The following is a 23,175-nucleotide window of genomic DNA, read 5'->3' as shown; positions in this document are numbered from 1 at the left end:
TCATTTGGGACCCTAATCTCTTTGCTAATGACTAATTAGCCCCATCACCTGTTCCTCTAAGCTTCCATTACACCCCCAACAAAGCTTTAAGATAATGGAATAAACAAAAGGAGGGAAAACAATACTTCCCTTGCCTTGCACAAAAAAGAAAAAGTAGACCAGACAGACACCAATCAAAACCTGGGAGATTGATTAGAGACTGACAAAATAGCTTTTGGATCTTTTTTTCATTCTCTGACAAGAGACCACTCTTCAGTGCTCTAGAGGACAATAAGGATACACAAATTCATTAGGAGTAATTAACCGAAAATAGCTACCAAACGCAGGTGGGAAATAGTGAGAGAATTCAGCACAGAGAGACTACCCCCAGCGTGAGGTTACAGCATGCAGACACAGAGGTTGCAGAAATAATCTAGTGGCCTTGTCTCATCAATAATTTCACCTGGGATAAAGCCCTTTGGACCAAGGTTACAAATGAGTAAAGCCCACTTGTTTGTTTTGGTGTTAGGCCTTGTTACGGATTAACTCATTTGCCTCAATCTGAGGCCGCACACGTGCAACATCCTGGCTTTTTGCTGCAGATTTGCAGAAGGGGGGTTGGGGGGGCCGGGTGGGGAAGGTGGGCTTTTGTTTGTGCCATCCAGCGCCTGTGCAGCTGCACTACTTGGCGGCAGGCACACAAACAGGCGGCTCCCATTCATTAGGCCTTTTTATATCAGAGACACTCTCCTTCTGGGGGCCCGAAGCATCTGCCTTCACATCAGTAAGAGTGGAGGAGGGAGGGCATGAGAGACACTGAGTGGAGGAAGATGGAGAAAGTACGCAGGGAAACAGAAAAGAGGGAAAACTGACAAATCTGGGAGGGACATAAGAGGCATAGTAGAGTTGCAGAAACAGAAGCAGAAACTCAAACTGTGCCGTGGAGTGAGTGTAACTGCAGTACAGAGGGGTGACTGATGCAGTGAACCTCATTATTTGGTTGTCTCTCCTCTTCATCGCTCCTTCCTCATCACCCAATCAGAGGAACATCTGGCTCTAAAGAATAAAAAAAGAGCTCGGGCTGGGTATTCATAGATCTGACACACATATGAGCACGTGCACCTCGACGAGTTACCCAAAGGGACCCATGGGAGTCAGTGCAAACAGCCGCGCGCAGCTGTAATGCAACAGTATTGTTTTTAACACACAGCTGTAACTGTTTTTATTGATTCTGTATCAGCTATGGTGTTTTACGTGAGCTCATGACACATTAAAAATCTTTTATGTTGTTCGGTACTGTTAATCAAATCCCTGTGTAAAGTTTGGTCCAAATTTTATTAGATGCAGAACTCAAAGAACAATGCAGCTACTGCAGCTAAGTAAAACAAAGTCGCCAGTGTTACGGCACATACTGTGGCCTTTGGTTGTTTATCTTATAGTGATGAATGAGGCATGCCACATCCCAAATGAAGATATCCCACAGGCCACCACCACTGCTGTAATGAAGCACTTCAAAATGATATGGCCAACCCCGATAGAGGTTGTGCTAAATTTCACCTCATTGAATTTCATTAAAGTTTACACTAGCAGGTGCAAGGACAGTGGCTGTCTTTTTTTTCTTTTCTTTTTTCTTTTCTTTTTTTTTTTTTTTTGTTCTGTATGTATAAATCATGACACCCAGAGGGTACCTGCAGGTTGTCTCAGAGGGTAGAAATAAATAAAACATCAGCTATATCTTCATACAAATCAAATTAGATGAGAAGTAACAGGGGAATGTGTGGTAGAAACAGTTGAACCTGCCAGCTAAGATTGTGTTGGGTCCCTTCAGCATTTGAAATTGTGACATAAATGGGCACAGTGGGAGACTATCTATGATTCGGGTAGGAGATGACAAAGAAATTAAGAATATATTCAAAATGCATGAACGCTAATCTGAGATATGATTATTATTTTTCATTTTTACAATTTTTTTCCCTATATCCCAGCAGTGCCAGTTATAACAATAAACTAGGCGGAGTAGATTTTTTTTTTTTTTTTTTTTTTTTTTTGCTCAACAGTATGCACACTTAGTATTGGAGAATTTATCAGGCTGCCAAAATGCCTGCCAACCACTGTCAACACTGTTTTGAAAGATAGCAGGACATTATAGAACTTGGATGGCAAATCAGCTTCATTATATCCACAATCTGTGGAAATTAACATCCACAATTAACCTTTATTTATTGCAGACAATGCACCTCTGGCCAGGTCAGACAACCCATTTGCATGACATTTAATATAAAGCATGCTTTTTCAGAGCAAGGACCTGGTATACGTTAAAAAGACCTCCTCAAATCTAAATGGAAATTGTGCCAACCATGGACCCAAAAGGTGGAAAATAACCTTGCTTTGTTGAACCAGGCCCAAAGAATACAGATACATGAAAGAGAAGGGAGGCTGTGGATACAGCAAACAAAATGATTACACATTTTAGAGCAATTTCTGGGTCATAATCATTTTGTCGATAGCCTTCCAGTGTGCAGGTGCGCTGATACAGATGGTTTTATGAAGATCCATTAAAAATAATTTCGCTCATCGCCAGGCCCAGGAGGGGCCCAACCCAGCAACTGGGAGACAAGCCCAGATGCCTGCTTAGGCTACAGCTCTACCCCACTCCACACTCCTGGTGTGGACCACCCTGTCGCCATGGGAACGTAGCAAAATTATAAAACCTGCCGAGGTAGGAAGCAAGAATGTTTGTGTACACATGCACAAACCAGCACATATAATGTGTAAACACATACATCTTAAGGTGAGAAGCTCCACTGGAGAAAGCAAAAAGCAGCCGTTTTCAGGAATGACGGCAGGTATTAGATAAAAGTTTTTGCAAATGCTTTTAAAAAATAGCTGAGTTTAAACACAAGATTGCTGATTTGACTGTCACTTTAGGCTATTCCAATAACAAAAATACTTTCTTGCACTATTCCTCATATCACATCGACACGCGCTGCAGTAAAGCAACGCTGCAAAACAAGGCAGTCAGAGAGCGAGGAATTTTTTTGACGTGGTTGCCCTTGGTGGCAAACATTTGATGTGTTTTGATTAGACTCTGGTGGGGGGGATTATCAAAGGCTAAGAGAAATCAATGTTCTTTTAATAAAGAGGACTTGGGTGGGAGGGAGACAGACAGTTCTGTTCATGACAGGGCCTGTCTCTGCCTTATCTCCCGCTTCTCAGATCCCCTAGACAGGCAAATATTTTAACTGTAAACACCCGTGGCTCGACAGCCTGCGTGGGCCTCCTGTCACACTTTTCCACTTGCTACTTACTCACCTACTCTCTCGCATGACCCAGAATGCATTTGCATGAATACAAAACCACACAGCCGAAAGATACACACATGCAAAAATACATGTGCATACCTGCTATAATTATCCCATAAAGTCTCATGCACACCCATTCTTGGGTTCAGACTGGTGCCACGTACATTAAGTGATACCTGCATCCTCCAGCTGCCATCCAAATCCACTGTCATCCAGATTAGCCTGGACACCACCAGATGCCTCAGAGCCGCCAGGAGAAGAGAGGCGCGGTGCAGTGCAGTGAATTCCAGTAATTAATCCCAGATTACATCCTGTGCCTCTCCATCAAACGAGTTAGCTACAGTGTGCAGGGAGGCTCACTAGGTTGAGGAAAATACAGAAATGCAAGGCCAACATGGGAACACATGTATGGTCTTAGGTTGCAAAAAGTTTGCAAATAATTTTACTGAAGTAATTATTTGTTAGAGATCCTCTGTCCAACAGGTGAGGGACTTTTCATCCATACCAACAGGAAAACTTGTCCCATAAACCCAGGGAACACTAAAATTGAAGAAACTTGCTTCACAAACAAATAAAAGAAGAGGTGGGAGTCAAACAGATAATAGTAATTACACTTATGTATTTGATGTTACGTGAGCAGATTGATATTTATCTCATCTGAAAGCGCCAAATATGAAACTAGAGCTGGGGGAGATTAGTCTGTCTTAACTTAAAGACGGGAAGCAGACCTGGCTATCGTGTTTGTCAACTCCTAAAACAACAAACTGTCATTTACATGGGACTGATACTGATCTACTCATTTCCCAAATTGTGAACTTTTCCTTTAGGGAGGCAATATGTGCATGCAGCCGACTGACTTGTCAAATTCTGAGCACAAACTCATTTAAGGAAGTGCTTTACTTTCCTGTGCTGCTCATCTTTGACCATTTCAGGGACTCGTTCAGGGACACCTTAATGATGACTGAGAGATAAGTGAGAGACTTCCTACTACTTCATATGATAAAACACATCACTACATTTATGATTTTACTTTTTAACCTCCACGCTGCCACAAAGAAAAGGTAATAGTAATTGTGGTATTCACCTCAATGCTCATCAAATATCATGCAAATGACATTCCTCCTTGTTCTGAAGGATGGGAGAGTAGGTGTTTAGGATTGACAGTAAAACAATGATTTACATCTGTTGATAACCTGCACATGGCACATAAAGAAAATGTAGGGTCTCAGATGCACAGAGAGAGATAAAAGCATCCCTTCAACAGTACGCTGTACCTGCTGCATACTGAACAGCAGCCTCTTTATCCATCAACTGAGGTTTCTACTCTATCATCAATAAAACTTTGAGGCAATTTGTAGCCGCCTAAAAAAGTTCACGCCACATTTTCATAGTCTGCAGAGGTAGATTTGTTTGAAAACTAATAGAGCTGGTGTGCTCTGGAATGCTTATATTTTGTCTGACCTTTCCAGCTCAATTCCTTTTCCGTGGCTATCGAATCTAAATTAAATAAATGAACTACATTATACATTAAAAGGCATTTCAATTAAAAATGGTGATCCCTTTGATGCTGAGGCCTGGGTGGTTGATGTGCTTGAGAAGCCACAACGCCCCCCCCAAGAGGCCTTGCAAGCCTGTTTACTTCAGATTAGGCCCACAGTCATTTCTCACTGGGGAGGGAAAATAGAGTTGCTTTCGCTGTCATTCTTGTAATAAACACAACTGTTTTGCAAATTTACTATGAAAGACTCCATCCTGTAAAGAAAAATATGTGGCCTATTAATTTTGTTGCCGAAGAAAATACGTGCCTGCCTTCATTGCATCACTTCCTCGCTCCTCTGTTTTTCTTCTTCGGATATTTGATATGGAAAAGCATCAGTAAGTCATCTGCGGAGCTCTATGCCCCCGCCCTCCCTGAAGACAAGCCAAGAGCCCTTGAATTAAGTCAATCATTTAGTCGTAACAAATTAATTAAAAGAATAATTAAATCATTAACACATTAAATACGGCAATTAGAAATCTTGTCCTACATGAGTGAATTTGAGTGAACTTAATGGGGGAAGCAAATGGAGCAATCGGGTGTGCCAAAACATAATTTTTATTTAATGCTTTTTTCACAATAACATGCACTTTGGGGTAACCCTTCACTATCTTCTAATGATATTATAAAAATATTAAGGGGGAGAATTTACAGAACTTTAGTTTCTGTGTAGGAATAATGAAGACAGGACTATATGGATGTAAGCATATTTATATCATGTATAAAGCTTTTATAATAACTGGGCACAACACAACTGGCCTTCATAATGGCTTCTGCCCCTCCCCTCCTTGTTGCCTAGTAACTGCATCATTCCGTTTAAGAGGCAGAGGCGGGGGGAGGAAGGGGGTCAGGAGGGCATCAAGGAATAAAAAGGCTTCTCTACCCAAACTGCCTGTTGGCATACAGAGCTCCACAGGAAGGATGGCTTGGCCAGGTCAGTCCCCCCTGATAGCAAGCTAAGTCATAAGCAATGTTGTGGAGCTGGTTAATTCCACGCTGTAATACCCTCCATATATCCCCTGTCAACAGACATGATCTTTAAGTTCCCAACCTGCTGATGAGAGCATATTTGAGTAACACTGCAACGTACTGCTGCACAAATCCGGTTAGAGGGACGCGAGTGATGGGATGAAGCTGAGATGATGAAGATGAAGTGGATCAATGGAGCTCTGTCCTAGCTCAGGCAGGCATGGAAGTTTTATGTTCATATGTAATGTTAAATCATATATAACCGCAACTTAGCTCGGACAACCATATAGACAATTTGGCTCTCATTCAGTGTGTAAACACACTCGTTCAGCACTGAATCCTTGCTGCTACGCCACAGGAAACTTGACTTCATCCACCTCCTCAGCCTCCTCCTGCATAAGCATTTAGATTTATGTGAATATAGAATGTGTATTTCCTGTCTGCACTCACATTCATTCAAATGTTGTGCATCTCTGCCAGGGGCTGGGGAGGGGTGTTCGTGAGCTCAAGAAAGGCCTGTGTCCAGCTCGCTCAGATTTGATCCGGAGCATCGCACAAGCAGAGCAACACGGTGAAACTCAAATGCAGGGGCACATTGTGAAAATTTGCACAATGCATGGTCAGACAGCCAAACTAGGCAGAGCACACAAATATGAGCCCCATAAAAAGGGAAATGTTCGCTAACCACTGAATCTGTTAAAGTTCAGCATCTGGTGGAATTGCAGGGTAGAGTTATCAGGCTCCACTTATGCAATCATAACTGTAACCTTAATTCCTTTTGTAACACTGAACACTGAAAGAATGAATCACTCTATTTCCACATAGAGCAACATACGCCAGCTACATCATTTAGCATAGCTGATTCCAAGGTTATAGCCTCACTGAGCCGCAGTAAAATTTACCAATTATAGTGCTTGTTTATCTTTGCTGAAGAATACATGGTAGCCAGTTCAGCACATACATTCACAAAGACACGCTTCTTTTCATGGATAGTTAATGCACCATTGATGGAGTAATGAGTCCTGGGGGGATACTGGTGTGATAGTGGATATGTTACACAGGTAGTCACCGCGCAATAATGTTTGTGTATGCGTGACAGAGAGAGTAGAAGTTGGACATAAAAATAGTGGCAGAAAGACTGGGACTTGCCATTATCTTATTAACTCCAATAAGGAACACTTAACTTTTCTCAAGGATTTGAAACCACAGAAGCAGTGCCAACATACTTTTTTCTTTAAAAGAGTAAGTGGAAATCAGGTTATTTGCTGTGCTACCAACAAACTACAGTCGACACTTCTAGACTGCTTTAACATCCCTGTGTGCAGCAACAGTCAGATACTGATCAAATGGCTTCACAAGAAAGCCTAATGCAAACGACTTGACAACAGCTGGGTTAGAAAGTTTGGCACGAGAGTGTAGATAGAAAGTTACAGCAGATAGAAATCTCCCAACGTAATCACACTGCAAAGAAAAGTGTCTCTGACAGGGCACGCGCCGCCTTTCACAGGCATTATTCTAAGCCTGAGGTTTTATATTCTGCGAGACAAGCTCAACCTTGCATTATGAGATGTAAAAAGCTCTGTGTGCATCAGGGAAGAGGAGCCAGATATAGTAGTAGTGGCTATATGCATCAACTCCAGCAGTAGCATCACCTCAACAGCAAGGCAACACAACCGTAGAGCCCTAAGGGCACTCAATACCATCAATGATCTATTTGTGTATACATATCGGAGTAGAATGGGAATGATCTCTCACATCGATCCCCTCTAGTCTAAATATTTTTAGAAAGCTATCGATTATATCAGCCGGTATGTTCTGGGAAGCATTAACAGAGAAATGTGATTGTGTCTGAGTGTTTATACATTAGTGAATATATACAATAAATGTCTGCGTGTCAGACTGCTGTACTGCATGGTGATAAACAGCAGCAGTCAAATAAATTAGTTCTTGCAATGTCAAATGCTCTGAACAAAACTGAATATACAGAACAGCAGAGTGAGCATGTTTCAAACAGCCTCCTTTGTGCAGAATTCAATCTATTAAATCTTTCAAAATATACCTGTAGGCCTACCTGTGTAATTTGGTGGGTTAAATCGTCACCAGTTCCTCTTATTGGCAGTGTAGTGGTGCTTGGAGTTATCTCCTAAATGCTGTTTGTTTCAGTGGAGGAGGCCCACTGGTTCTTTTGGGCATCGTCACAGCAGCAAGCCAAATCAAAAAGCCAACACATGCTGCATCCATATTTCCACACACCGCAAGGGCTGCCCAACACTGAGAGGATACACAGAGACAGTAGATTTTAACAATCTTTCTCAGGCTGTATGCATGACAATATGCATACAACGGTGAATGCGCGCACACACACACACACACACACAAATCAACAACAACACCCTCCAGTTTTTTTAAACAGTACAAATGGATGCTTTAAGAAATTGATCTCTCTGTGCGGTTAATCTATTGTTGCCTTTTTAATGAAACTGCTGCAAATTAGCAGTACCCAACATTAAAATGCAGAAATAATGGGTTCACTTCTAGAATCTACCAAAGAGGCAGTGCTCAGGTTCTAATTGCACAGATTTAACAGATAGCATAGCATGTGTTGTGTGTAATCTTTCTGGAAAATTGCTGGGTGCCGATTTAGCAGATATCCTGGGAGATATGCACTGCCGCGGCTAATCATACTGCAGGCGGGTTTTGTACCTAAAATCAAAGTGGTTCATATTCAGAGAGTTTAGAAACATCAAAGTATTTACTTTGAAGAAAAAAATTTAAAAAATGGTTCTTTTTTATCACTGTGGCAGTTGGAACTCTTACATAAAGCTAATGGGCCAAATGTTAATTTGAAAAAAAAGGAGCACCATTGCACTAAAGAAAGCACATGCAGACTTAAGACTGTCATTAACAGCCACAGTTATGTATTTATAAGTTACAAACAGTAAAAACCAGGCATACATTATAATGTAACACAATGGCTCTAACACATAAATATTACAATGTTTTGTCCTGGCTTTAAACCGTTTATGATGGCACACTGCAATTCATTGTTTGATTATGCCTCAATGACCAGAAGCCATTTGTGTGACAAAATACTATTAATATGCTTATGAAGGGCTGAAAGGGATCAACAAATTTGAATAACACCCCCTAAAACTAATGTATTCAGCATCTTTGAAGTGTGCTAGCTATACAAAGCGGGTTAGATAAGGATTTTTCTAAGTCCAGGATGGAGTATTTCTAGTGCATCTTTTGTTGCTTCCTCCTCTGAATTCTAGTTACTGTATCAGTACAGCAATGAGAGAGCACTTCCGTCCAGACAAAAATGTGACACTGCCTCTCGCCAGTAAAAAAAAAAAAAAAAAAGTATATATACAGTATACAGACTACAGACTGTAAGGATTGAAATGTTTTACCGAGTTAATTACAATAATAGGCTTAATTAATCACCAGTTTAAAATACTAGCATTTACTTATATATTCACCTGATGCGATGCTGATAGTGCCCTGACGTCACCAATTCCTTACTTCACCAGTGTTGATGGGTTTGCAATCTGTGGCGATCCGTTTTGCGTTAGCATTAGTTAGCTTAGCAGTTGTTTCGATGATAGAACGCTCCGGCTACGTTCATTCTCGGTGCTAGCATCTCTGCTAACATCAGCAAAGATGTGCTTTGTCCGAAGGCGCTGCGTCACACTCGTTGTGCTTCGGTGGAAAGACAGTTCATCACTGCACGGTGTTCTCACAACTTTGGTTCTAACTACTCTTCTATCTGGAAGCTTTTTAAAAAACTTCCTGTTAAGCGCAGCAGCGGGTGATTCCTCAGGCATCCTAGTAGCTGCGTTTACCTCGCCTTTCACCTGTCACCCCAATAAACGCTCGCGCTTGTTGTATAGGAGGAAGTTGTGCTCAAACTTTATATAATTAAAAAAAATAATAACTATTTCTCGATTAAACATTGACCCGTTAATGTTTACAGCCCTAGTTTTGAGTAACTTGGACACTTGAGTTGCCATGTAAGATGCAGGTGGAGTATTCTGCCAATGAGGAATCAAGAATTATCAAGTTAGCAAGTGAAGAAGACAACGAGGCTCAGAAAAGCAAACATTTCAAACTGAAATCAGTTCATTTCAGTTCACTTGCTGCAAAAAGCAATGGCAAATCAAATGCGTGTGGTGCTTTTGAGCTTAGCTTTGGTGAAATGTGACATAAATGTTTGCCGTTGACCACTTGTACACCATGCTGACAGTGCTGACCTTTAGAATGGGGAGAACTGGATTGTCAAGCTGGAGGAGGCCATTACATTAGCTGTGTCGTACCATCCTGCTTCATATAACCTTGCTCTGCTAAATGAGAGACGACGCCAATACGATTGTCATTTTTCATATCCATATTTCCACAAACAAATCCTCCTTTGCCATGGATGGATCTGCTGCACCATGTTCTGGTGCAGCCTGGCAAAAACACTTATTCTTTGGCCTCTCGTCACACAAGAGCAGCCCAAAATTCAAAGATGGTGCTATCCAAATGTGAATGTAGAATAGTCAGAATTAGACACTCTTAATTTCATATTAGGTCCAATATACAAATAAACTAGTCTACTCCAATGAAGGGATATGAAAGATAAACTGCTGTAAAATCTGGAAGCTGAGCATGATATGCAAAGATGTGACACAAGATACAGAGCCAGCATATGCCAATAACTTTGAACTAGCTCCTATAGTGCCGCCTGGTTATGACTGCAAACCTCATCTCAGATCTGTGTTGGAGAAATCACTTCCCCACCTCTTCTTGTGCACTTGCGTCAGTTCCCTGTCGTTGGTTTGCTGATGGACTGCGCCCCCTCACCATGCCAGGCACGCACATTTTGTGCAGACACACCCTACAAAAAAACCCCCACAACAAAACCTCATGTGACGCCGGGACGCGACATGATCAAGGCGCACCTTTGCGTGGAACCTCGCTCACGTGCACACACCAACGGCGAGACGTCTACTTAATGTGAACAAAATTCTAGTGAGACGGGTGGGGTAATGATTTCATTATGGCAGCTCATTGGAATGCCTGTCAGATCTCAATCCATTTGTGGTGATGAACCCGGAAAGCATGCATTGCGTACACACTCATACACGTGCACCCACACACGCACACTTTTCTGTATTTATCAAGCTTATCATTTGTGAGAAGTATCATGTGAAAGGATGTCTGGCAGGCTGATTCACGGCCAGATATTCATAGGGATCATTTCAGTAGACAGCTATGGATCTGATCTCCCCCAACCAACACACACACACACACACCCAAGAGAGGCACAATGTACATCTCTGAGCAGACCATCAGTGGTTGTAAAACTGTAGAGTCGTAATGTTCCCCAGCCTTGGGGGCTTATTAGGAGGCATAAAAGCTGCATGCTACCTTCATTCATATTCTCCATAAACACCCTGCCACATCTCAGCTCTTTTTTTGTTGCTTTCCGACTCTGGGCAGTTGGAAAATATAAGCCTCTGCGCTACTATTTTGTGCTGCATGATTGATTTGCAAAATAGCCCTGTACTGGAAATGTATCTGAATAAGGCTAGGATTTGCCTCTGTGTGTAAGTGCAAATTGCAGTGTCAGATCTCCGTGTGGATGTTGTTTGTCAGGCGTAAACTCAGCATGGCGGCAATTTTTATTCCTCTCTTTACACCGATGTCTGTATAATCTGCAAAAATGGGAGCTGTCGTTGATTATAGTCGAGGAGAGAGAAAGGACTGGGCAAATTGACATTTCCGACTTGGAGATTTTGGTGAATAATAATAAAAAAAAAAACTTTAAAAAAAAAAAAAAACAGCACAGTACGCCTGAGATAGTTTTCAGTTATAAGAATAGAATTATTCATTCCCCTACACTGTGCAAAAGTTCAGCACAGGAGAAATCCACTGCAGCTCAAGTGCAGACAATTACAGGGGCCAGTGTGCCGTTGTGGGAATCTGATTTTGAGAGAGTATTATCTGGGTTTGAAAACAGGGCCAGGCCACTGAGATCACACCTCTTATCTCCTGCGTGCGGTGCGGCAGTATTGAACACAGCCTGAATCACAGTTACAGACTCCTTCCCAATTCAAATCAAACTGTTGGTTCAACTTAGAACTAGGTCGCTCGCATTACATGACAGGGAGAGAGGAGGGAGAGAAAGTTAGTTTGTATATGCGGCTGTGTTGTAATGAGTGTAATGTGAGTGAGATCCTGGGAAAGAAACAGGGAAAATAAAATGGAGGATATGGAAGAAAAAGAAAAACGGGGAGAGGTGCTGGAGAGAAACTGAGTCTGTTGTGTGGGGAATTAGCTACTCTGAAGCTACAAGTCATTTGGTTGCCCCTCCCCTCCCCATCTCCCTCTTCATCCTCGCAGCACAGGAACATCTGGCTTTAAAGGACCTCAATAAAAGAGCCACTGGGAGGCGAGGAGTGATTGAGAGAAAAGGTGTGAGAGAATGTGTGAAGGATAGATAGATAGATAGCGATGCAGTGATACAGAGGCAGCGGGAAAAAAGACAGTGAGACCGTGTAAGAGAGTGCTGGGGGGCTGTCATAACTGCAGAACCGGCCCCTTTCAAATGACATCCTTCACCAAATCATATTTCACACATGGCTACAAAGGCCACACCACATTTAGAGCACTCCATCCCCTGCAGGGACGGCACCGGCACTCTGGGTTTCTGATTCTCCTCCCTACCAAAAAATGGCCACTCGCTAACCCGTGCGTCTACATTTACAGTATGTAATAAAAGATAGTGACAGCACCCACATGCAAAAGTACTTGTAGCTTGACAATAATTCAAAAGGAACTGAATTTGCATGTATATAAAAGGGGATAGAAAAGGTTTTAGAGTCAGTACAGTCTGTATTATACACACTATGGGGATAAACCCACTTGAACTTAAAAGTTTTACCTACTTTTCCCTTTGCAGAACAGAATGTGCGTTATCATTTTTACAGAATAAATTAATAAAAATGTACCACAATTAGTTGTATAAAAAGTAAACGTAGCCTCATAAGTATAAGGTCTCTGAAAGACAGAAATAAACTGTTGTCTCTATAGGACTGGTAATTCATATTGTCGCAGTATTGGTCACAGTCTCTCCCCAGCACTACATGGTGCCCATCAAAATGACAATTTTAAAAGAAATAGCATCCTTATCTTCCTTTGCTGCAGCACAACTGTGTGCAAGACCAAACTACCTTGTAAAAAAACATGGAGTCGGTGGTAGTGGCTAGGCTGTGCGTCTGACAGAATGACAGGTATTTTTGACAGCTACCTGTCAAGCAGGTGGAGTGTCGCGCTCAAGTCACAGTGTGATCACTGTCATTTGCAATGCTGAGCAGGTTTATGTAAGGTTTTGTAGGTAAACCGAGCAGGCTGCTGTCAAGAATTCAAACTGATGTAAGGCCACTGATTCAATAATCTTTCCAAGAAAACAACCGCCACAGAAAATATAGAATAATGATGATTCCAGCGCAATTTCAAATTTGCAGATGAAAAGATGACAGTATCCATGAAACTGCAGTAAAGTATATGACATCCAGTCATTTTTTTCCCCAGTTGCATCATGTGCCTGGAAATCCTTGAAATCCAACAGGCGGGAAGCAACAGATTTCATTTGCATTGGTGCTCTGCGCCTCAACAATCTCTGCTCCCAAAGTAGGTCAGAACGAATCGGCGCCTCCGAAAATAATAACAAAAGGTGAGCCCCTCGCTCTCTCAGGGGTGAACGCTCCGCTTTCGCGCGACTCAGATGCTTCCACTGCGAAATGTGCCATATCAGCACTCTCCAAATCTGTAGGCATTATACTAGGGCATATTAAGGCACAACATTGCATTCAGTATGCGAAGGCGCTCGGCAGCCATTGTAAAATTTTAACAAGACAATAGTGGATACACACACACATTGTAAATATGCAGAGTTTTGTTAGAAGGCACTGGAGCTGAAATTGTAATGATGTTAGTGTGTGACGGGGGCTGCCGCGAAGACTGAATGTGCCGCTATAGCCTCATCCTTTTTCATCAGTGTGTTTTCCCAACCCGAAAAGTGAGTTGGAATACACAGTCTATTCCTTTGGGGGTGTGTAGCTTTGAGCAAACTGCACTTCATCTACAAGAGTAAGTCAGGGCACTGCATATCACCCCAGCACAGACACACACACAATTACACTATAGCATGTCCTCTCTTACTCTCAGATTCACACAGAAACACACCATGCCCTTCCTCTCTTTGCCTCCGATTCTCACACATGCACGCACGCACGCACGCACGCACACACACACACACACGCACACACATACATCCTCTGTCAGTTTTTGAACAGCCAATGCAATGTCCAGAGACTGAGCTTCATGCACAGTTAATGTCTCTGCTGTCCAGATGATTAACGTTACCTGATTCACATTCCCAAACGTTGCCCAAATTCCACTCTCCTCCTGCTTCACCTTCTGTGTTGAGCTGACTCCTGGGCTTCAGGTAAAAATAGCCGCTCCACCCTGTTCCTCTCTGCCGTCACACAACCTGCATCCACCGGGATATCAGACCTGGGCAAAATTGATTTTACTTAAAGAAAGGCTTTTATGTGTCATAAAATACAATGCATTAGAAAAAACTGTATTTTAGAAGTGAACGGACAATACAACTGTCACTTTATTATGAACATGAACAACAGTTCGAACGTGGCAAAAATTAAATATTTTATATATATATAAAATCTATTCATCTATTCATTCTTCTATGGAAGAAAAGAAATGATAGAACCAGAAGCAAAACATTGCTGTTGCTTTCCACAGCTCTGGACAAGTAAATGAATTGATGCTAAACTCACAACATTTCTTCTAGATTGGTAAGTTTACAGCTGTTTATGCTAACATTGGCTATGTAGCGATAGCAAAACACGCAACAAATAGCTCCTTTAAGGATGGATTTCCTCACAGCCAATATGGTGAGAGGAAATTACTACAGCAACCAGTACCTCTTGGGCATGTGAGGATTGTGTTAAGATAGAACTGAAAGAATATGAAATTGTCCATTAACACTAGCATGATGTACACAGTGTAAGACTCCCACGTACACTAACTCTGAGAAATGCCCTGACCCTGGTTTGGCCAGCCAACTTGTTTAGAAGTTGTTGGGACTTGAACAAGAAAATCAGACCAGCGAGCTGAAATCTCCCAAAGCTGCATTGAGCTGCAGACGGGTGAATTAACTGTCAGATTCTCAGTGGGATCTGCAGTACAAGCACGCATAATGGATAACAGAGCTTTAACTTAGAATAGAAACTTCTAAAAATTTGACATGTAGTAAGAACATTCAAAGCATCTGCTTGTTAACATGTTAGCCCTAAGCTGCTGATAAGGTGATATATATCAAAGCTTTTTCCTTTGAATTTGTTGAGTTTCAAGTAACACAGTCAGAATTTACCTTTGACAAGTGATGCAAAACAGCTTTGGGAATGCTCCCAGAATTCATTTGCCATGTCAGTGGTAGGACTGGATGTGAAGATGTTGCCCGTGGCCAGAACGCACACATTAGGAGTGAGTGGAGGCTCTCTAGCATGGCATATCTCTTTATGTAATGCAATAGCATCTGCTGAAGGCGTTGACATAATCCCAAAACTGAGCCATCCAGTCGGCATGCCAACAAGTCAGCAGACAAGGGATCTAAAATAGGAATCTGCAACAGACAGGGAAGTGAGGAAAGAAAGAAGTAGAATAATTGTTGTTTAAAAGCTGTTAGTTCAGAGAGAGTGTTTGCTGAAGACAGTGGCTTATGTGCAAAAAAAGAAGTTTATGCGCCTAATTAGAATTTGACATATGGCTTAGATTGATCCAAACTTTGTCTCATTGTACTGGTATAGTGACAATAAAGACATCTTGAATCTTGTTTACCAAACAGGGCTAAAACCAGTCTGTCTTGCTGAAACACTGCAACCCAAATGTTTGTCCTTACTCTCTTTACTGCTTAGGATTTAAAGCCTGGGGGTATAATAATGCAAGAGCAAATACATAAGGAGGCTTTTGAAAAAAAAAAAAAAGAATGAGTTTTTTCGAGTCAAATCAGGGAAAGCAGTAATTCAAGACCAAACAAACAACAGGGGACTTGAATAACTGACGCAAGATTCCCAATTAAGCCACACAAATCTTCAGAAGTGCGTAGCCCTGTGTGGGACTACCCACTGTGGGAAAAATCACATAAATGCACAACTTACTTAGAGGTTTTGCTCATGTTGGTGCTTCCTGCTTGGGTCTCAACTCGTGTGCAATAAGACATAACATGCTTTTGGATATTTGCAAGTTAAATATGAAATTAGAAAGGGAAAGCATCAGCTACAAGTCTGGAAGAGCTAAGTTTGATTACTAACTTCTCCTTTGCAGGACTGGATAGTGTGTCCTATCAGCTGTGTTGTGTGCATGTGGGCATGTTGCCACTCTCCAATCAACATTGATTGAGTCCAGGTGCAAGTTTGTCCTTCCAAGAGCTACAGAGCTGAATCGATACCAATTCACCCACCAAATTTGTTCACACTTGCAACAAAACTCTTGAATTACAGTATGTCATGCTTTATATCCAAATGGTGTCAGATTCACAGAGCAGACATAGTGTGCCGTCCTCACATATCTGTACAGTACACTGTGTGTCCCGTGTTGTCCTTTAGCAGTGAATGTTAAATCCTGTTGTCCTTGTATCATGTGTCAGCATTCAGTTCTGAGTGTGCCTGGCTGCTGAGTGTTACCCAGAAAAAGTCCTGCATGTGATTACAGGGAACAAGTAATTCTGATGAAACTGTCCCAACAGCAATTATCAGCAAACCTCACTCAGCAATTATTAATAAAAAAACAAGCAAGCAAGCATGTGACCAGAATTTCTTGAAATGATTAAACATTAAAAGCTTTATGTACATACTCACAACACAAATCTCTCAAAACTATAAGAACGGCACTTTTTATATACTGACACATACATTATGTCCATAGACAGCTCCTATACTGTGTTACAATTGCTTCTCGACTAACACGACAAAGCTTGTCACATTTAAAAATAAGCTTTCATGAAATGTGAAGACTTCCCACAAACTTCCCTTTGTCCTACAACTTATTGCCCTGTCTCTCTTTAACAAGAAGCAGGCGTGCTTGAATGGAAGAACGGGTCTGTCCTTCACACTGTCTGATTTGCTTAGGAAAGGCGCTCACGTCTAATACTAATCTGAACGACAGCAGTGGAAATCTTGGCTCAGTTTCAGAGGCTAGATTGGGCCTGGCCCAATGACCTTCTCTGAGAGAACATGGAAAGTTTGCCGGCTCAATATGTCACAGCCAGCATGAGCTTAGAAAGAGAACAAGAAAGGAGTGATTAAATGGGTTAGATCTGTGGCTGGCTTTGGTAGATGTCAGGAGGAGTGCAGCTCTGGTTGTACTATGAGATTATCGCAAATTGTATCAGGCTGAAACTCTCCCATCATGGGAGCATCCAACTTCACAAAGCAGATGAAAAAAAGAACAGGAGTGTATTTCTTATTCCAAAAATATTCACTCCTAATTTTAAAGGCGACTGAGCATTGTTTTTTGAATACAGAACTGCAGCATTTCAGTTCAGTATGTATAAGTGGTGATCAATAAAGCCAGCTCAACATTACAAGAAATGATAAAGCTATCATTTTGTTAGGAGCCAGACTTACAAAACTCCCTCTTAGGCATCCCGCTGGATAAGAGCAGAGCCCATCCCCTGAAAATCAGTGTTTCACTGACATAAACAACTGATAATTCAGAAATTGGACATTTCTTAAGGCATAATTATAGCAACTGAAGTAAGTTTAAAGCAAATTAGCCTCACAGGAAGTTGAAACAAAGTGTTAAAACGGGGTTAATTGAATTGTAAGCCTTGTCACAGAAGATTACCAAGTCCAAGAAACACCACTTTAATTGCGTTATTACCATGTGGATTAAGGCATGGGGTATTTTTGCCCAGTAATTATAGCCTGACTGTCTGTGCATTTTAATGCACTTCAGTCAGGACGATTTGGGCTGAAATTTTTGACAATCCAAACACAGAGGAAAGTTCCATTACAAAATGTATCTGTAAGGCTTGTGGATAACACTGGCATTTGAACTGTAATGTTTCCCACAAAATAAGGATTACCAGGATATATGGTGATAATGAGTAATTAATTTGACAGGACATTGCCTTGATTTGATGCTATTTTTGTATCAAAGGAGAGAATCAGAGACTCAATACACTGTGGTCATTTTCCCTTTTTCAGATTGTATGTCAGCCATGGAAACTTTGTTACATTAAGCCTCTGCTCTCATTTAACACCTTGTCTGAATTTATTAAAAGCATTTTCATCTTGTCCACAGCAACCAAACACTGGTTACATTACAAAGTATGGATAATAAATTATAGTAGCCATGATATCACTGTCAGTGTTGATTTATATGTTGGTCAGTTCACTACTTTGTGCAAACTTAAATGTGTCAGCAGCTACAGGATGGATACATGGTACCCAGATGATGAATATTTACCTTGGTAATCCCTGTACTTTTGCTGTAGTGCCACCAGCAGGCCAGAGTTTTCACTTATGAAGTTACGTATCTCAACATCTAACGATTCGATTGGCACAAAATTCATAGTTCTCAGATGATGAATGCAACTCACACTGATTATCCCCTGAATTTTCTGCTAGTGCCACCATTTTGTTTTGCAAGTATTTGGTTTGCAAAACTACTGACATTCCCATTAGCCCCAACTGTACTTTGTGTTCTGTGCTAATTAGCAAATGTTAGCATGTAAACATGCCATACTAAGATGGTGCATATTATAACTGATAAACATCCGCATGTTTGCATTTAGCTTGAAGAACCACAGCGCCTAAGTACAGCCTCACAGAGCTTTTAGTCTTGTTGAGTGACAAAAACACATCTCTGCCCTGTATCTGCTGCTGCACAAATCTTGTTTTGTTGCTGCTGTGACTGATGAAGACAGTCATTACTTTTCAAAATGGCCCATTTTCGGAAAAGCTAAGGTCTTTGAATGGAGTGTTAATGTCACAGAAGGTGTATCTGCACTTTGAAATGATAAGGAGTACAGACTGCATCAACCTCTCCTTTTGATACTTTATTGATCTCCTGCTGCTATCCGCTTTCTACACTCCATATGTTGGTCAGTTCACAAGAACAGTAACACAACAGCCTCTTTGGAGCTGCAGGGAATTCCGTCTGTTGCCCAAAGGCACTACGGGGCAGATGTTTCCAGACACTGGAATTTGATCACGGTGCTCCAATTAAGCAGTGGCCTCCCTGCTTTCTCCTACTTCTCACATTCATGATTTCAACAGCCAGGGAACTCAGGACAGTTACAGAATATCATTAGCCTAATGGACGGGAGCACAGGATGGCAAGAATGAATGATTGCATTACAGTGCCATTTGCTGCAGACTGTACACTGACATAAATAGTGCAAACAAACAATAACTGTCCATGTGCCCATTCTACTGTATTGTGATGGCTCGCTGTCTGATACATGGGTTCAAGCTGGGGTCTGAGAGAGAGGGAGAGATGCTCTCATGCGCCCTTGTGTCAGAGTGAGTGGGTTGGGTGGGGGCTAAGTAACTGGGAACTGGATTTAGATCCACCAGGACCACTCTGCAAAAAAATACAAGGGGGCAGATAAGAGAGAGAGGGAGAGAGACAGTGAGAGAGAATGCACAGTGAGGGAGAGAGCACTCTGCTTTTCTCTCTTTCCAAGCCATCTTGTCAAGAATGCTTGAATGGAGCCATTATGAAGCCCAGATCCAACTAATATGGGACAGTTTAAAGAACAAGAATAAAACCTAGATAGCTAGCCTTACATTTTCCAAGGCAGCGGTTGCCAAACTGAGGATTAGGACCCTGATGAGTGGTCGCGACATTAATTTAAGAGGCCAAGAGATGATTTCTGGCATGGGAAATTAGAAAAAATGGAATTTTGCAACAAAACATTATTTTTATTTTTGGGATTTTTCATTAATCTTTAGTTTGTTCCTATAAAATATCATTATCTCTTAAGGCTTCTAAAAATATACTACCATGAATACATGTCTGAGATGAGGAAATAATGTTTCGATTATTCTGCTCACAACTCAGGCTCTGCTTTATTTAAAGTGGTCATAAGCAAAAAGGTTTTAGACTGATTGATCCAAAGAATGATGGCAATGATTGAAGTATTTAAGGAGGTGTTTACTTCTGTGTACTCTGAAGCTTAAGTCATTTAGTAATTCAGGTGTCATGCTGCTTTTTATTTGCAGTACTTGATGTTCTTAATCCAGTCTCTAACAGACTGTAAATGACCTATTTGTGTGAAGGAAATAAGCATATTTGATTTGTCAGTATTTTGAATGAAGTCATTAAGCACTGAAGTCATGGAAATTATGCTAATTGTTATTGATGCTACTCCATGATTGCCAAATAATTACCGATGATATGCTGCTCACATCATCACATTTACATGTTGCTCTCTACATCGGCTCGTTAGGGATGGCGCCGTGATGCAGGGGCCTATCAGGATCCACTCTCACCACCTGCACCACTGGGAGTCTGGGGACTGAGGGGACGGAGCGTCTGCTGAGTGCCATCACAGTTTTGGCCCAAAGAGCGCCCGTTGCAGCCCTGTCACGTCCAGTCAGTCCCGCTTCATCTCTTTCCCTTCTCTCCATCTTCCCTTTTCTCAGTCAGGTGATGCTCATACAGAGAAAAAAAAAAGAGCCCGGGTGTCTGCATCCGGAGCCCTAACGTTCTCTGTCAGCTGGCTGTCCCTGCGGTCACAGTGGAGATTCATCTTTCTGCTGACGTCCCTTCTGTGTGGCAGAGAGTTGCCAGCCCCAGCAGTCTTAAAGGCCTGCCATGGCCTCCAGGCACAGGAAGCAGGTAAACGTAAGGGCAACATGGATCTGTTAGTCAATGATCAAAAGGCCAAATTACCAAATGTTTGCCTGGATCTGAATCTTATGCCAATCCATCAACAAAATCTACATGAACACACACACACACACACACACACACACACATCATTACAGACACTAAAACACTGGAATCTTTTAGGTTTCCCTTTTTTGTTGTTCTAATTAATACGCCACGTCTTGGGCACACTCGAGGTAATTAACATTGTTTTTTGCCAGCAACACACAGCAGATGGTGATTGAAAATAGAGGGATGAGTCGCTCAATCAACCACCATTTGTCTGTAGCCATTAATTATCTAGCGAAGAATACGTTCAGTCCCCAAAGTTGATAGTTTGGGGGGGAAGAAGAATACTGTCCTTCTGTTCCTCATTACTCTTTAACAGCAGAAAATGCTGAAACTAGAATGCCGGATAGGGAGATTGCAATTTTAATAGCACTGTCATTATCTTCTCCCATAAGGTGGCATACGATAGAAGGCTTGTGGGGGGAAAAAAAATTGTGCTAACAAAGAAGCGTTTCAGTAAATGGAAGCCAAGCAATGTCTAGTGGTTCATTCTGTTCTGATTCATCAAAGACCACTCTGTGAGATGTTAGGGACAAAACGCACAGTCTCATTCGAGACGATGGGTCCAGAAACCGCCACGGGAAATGTTTATTTTTCTTAGGATCAAATGAGAGCCATCAGGTAACGTGACCGCTGCACGATCACACCACAAGCCATGTGACTTAACCGATCATCCCCAGTTCATATATGCGGCCTGATTGGAATAAACAGCATCTTGCCCGCAGCTGTGGCAGCCATGATATCATGATGTTTCAAAGTCTTGTTGGTTTTGCTTCCCCCCTGAGCACTCCAGGAGTGCTGACTTCTGCCTGGCAACAGATTAGCGTTACTCAGCTTATGTGAAATCGTCTAAAAATAAAAAGAAAGGCTACAAGAGGGACGGAGAGAAAGGGGGGAAGAGAGAGGCAGAAAGTGGAGAGGAGTTTGGGGGACTGAGCAAAGACAAACCTTGAAGGGACACTGGAGTCAAGAACTCAGAGACACAGCATCACACCCTGGTATCATCTCTTTGATGTGATTTTGTCATCACCATCAGCTCCCTAATCCTGCGTCTTTGTCACGCTATAATCTTGTTTTTATTCTCTCTGCCAGCCTTGTAGTCAGAGATAATCAGTGTCACCAAACTTTAATTATTGTGATAGAATAGGAGATAAATGTTGCTGCTTCAATGTCAGTTGTTACTCTGTTGATACAGAAGGGAAATTTGTACTCTTGATACATCTTATGTTACGCTGAGAATTAAAAAAAAGTGCTCTTAATAGTAAATTACCGGTTGGATTGCTCATGTTCCACCCCATAGGCTTTAATTAACTAGTCTAGATAATCTAATCTTATTATCAAAGGCTGCTTTTTCCACACCCTGACCTGCTTACATGATACTGAGACAGGCAGGACCGTGAGAAAAATACTGTAAAAGGATGACATCCTCACGAAAGAGCTGCCAACATTTTCGCAGGGTTTCATTTTCGAGTTGCTCTCCACCGCTTGGCCACCAAAATACGAAACCATTTGCACATTCTTGTCACATTGCTGGAAACAAAAGACTGAATAGTCAGTGCCATGTTCAGGATTTCAACAGCAGCAGCCACAGCTAGATGCCAAATAAAATACAGAGCTACACAACTCAGTGTTTGTCCCACAGAGAGCCCAGCCCCATCAAACCCCATTATCTCCAAGGCTACCACTTACTTCCAACTGGAGTAGAGATAGCCGCTTATCTGCTGGTTAATAATAAAAAAGACACATAACAGATAAAAAAAAAAGCCATCCTATCATGATGGAAAGAGAGAGGTGGGAGGGGGGAAAAAAAAGCCGACAGGGTGCGGAGAGATTTCCAGGGACAGTTTCATTCTGTGGAAAGGGCAAGCAGAAGGAGACCTCCCGCTGTAATGCGGCAGCCAAGCCGAAATGAAAGCCAGCCGCTCTCTTCTCCGGGGCTAAACAGCGGCCTTAATAAAAAACACAATCAGACCCCCAACCTTAAAGTTTAATGCACATTCTTCCCATATTTCTCTTTGCACCAGTGAAAAAAAAGGACACGGTGGAAGCTCCTGGTGTGATCCCAGCTCCCAGGCGAAGATTGGTGTGTGTGTTAAAGAAAAAGGGGAGGAGGAAGAGGGGGGGGGGGTTAGAGTCATAATGAAGCCCCACTGAATATCAAGCACACCATCAACTCACTATAGCTCTCCATCGTGTTAATGAAATTGTTCCCCCCAACTTTTTAATTAACTTGCAGACTCATGGTGTGGAGTCAAGTTGTGGACACAGACAAAGACTACAGTGTTCTCTCCCAGGTGATATGAATATCAAAGAGGGAAGTTGCTCTGAATTAAGCTGAGTTTCTTTATTAGGGGAGAAACTTCAGAGAGA

The 23,175-nt window shown here is 41.9% G+C and overlaps 1 protein-coding gene across 1 annotated transcript in view; it reads left to right on the top strand.

Moving 5' to 3' along the window:
* rpl34 (ribosomal protein L34) overlaps window positions 1-23,175 on the top strand; it is a 750,063-nt gene that overhangs the window by 330,881 nt on the left and 396,007 nt on the right. The window lies entirely within an intron of this gene.

Source organism: Lates calcarifer, linkage group LG15 (genome assembly GCF_001640805.2).
Source record: "Lates calcarifer isolate ASB-BC8 linkage group LG15, TLL_Latcal_v3, whole genome shotgun sequence".
Taxonomy (NCBI): Eukaryota; Metazoa; Chordata; class Actinopteri; family Centropomidae; genus Lates; species Lates calcarifer.
This window is presented reverse-complemented; position numbering and strand designations above follow the sequence as displayed.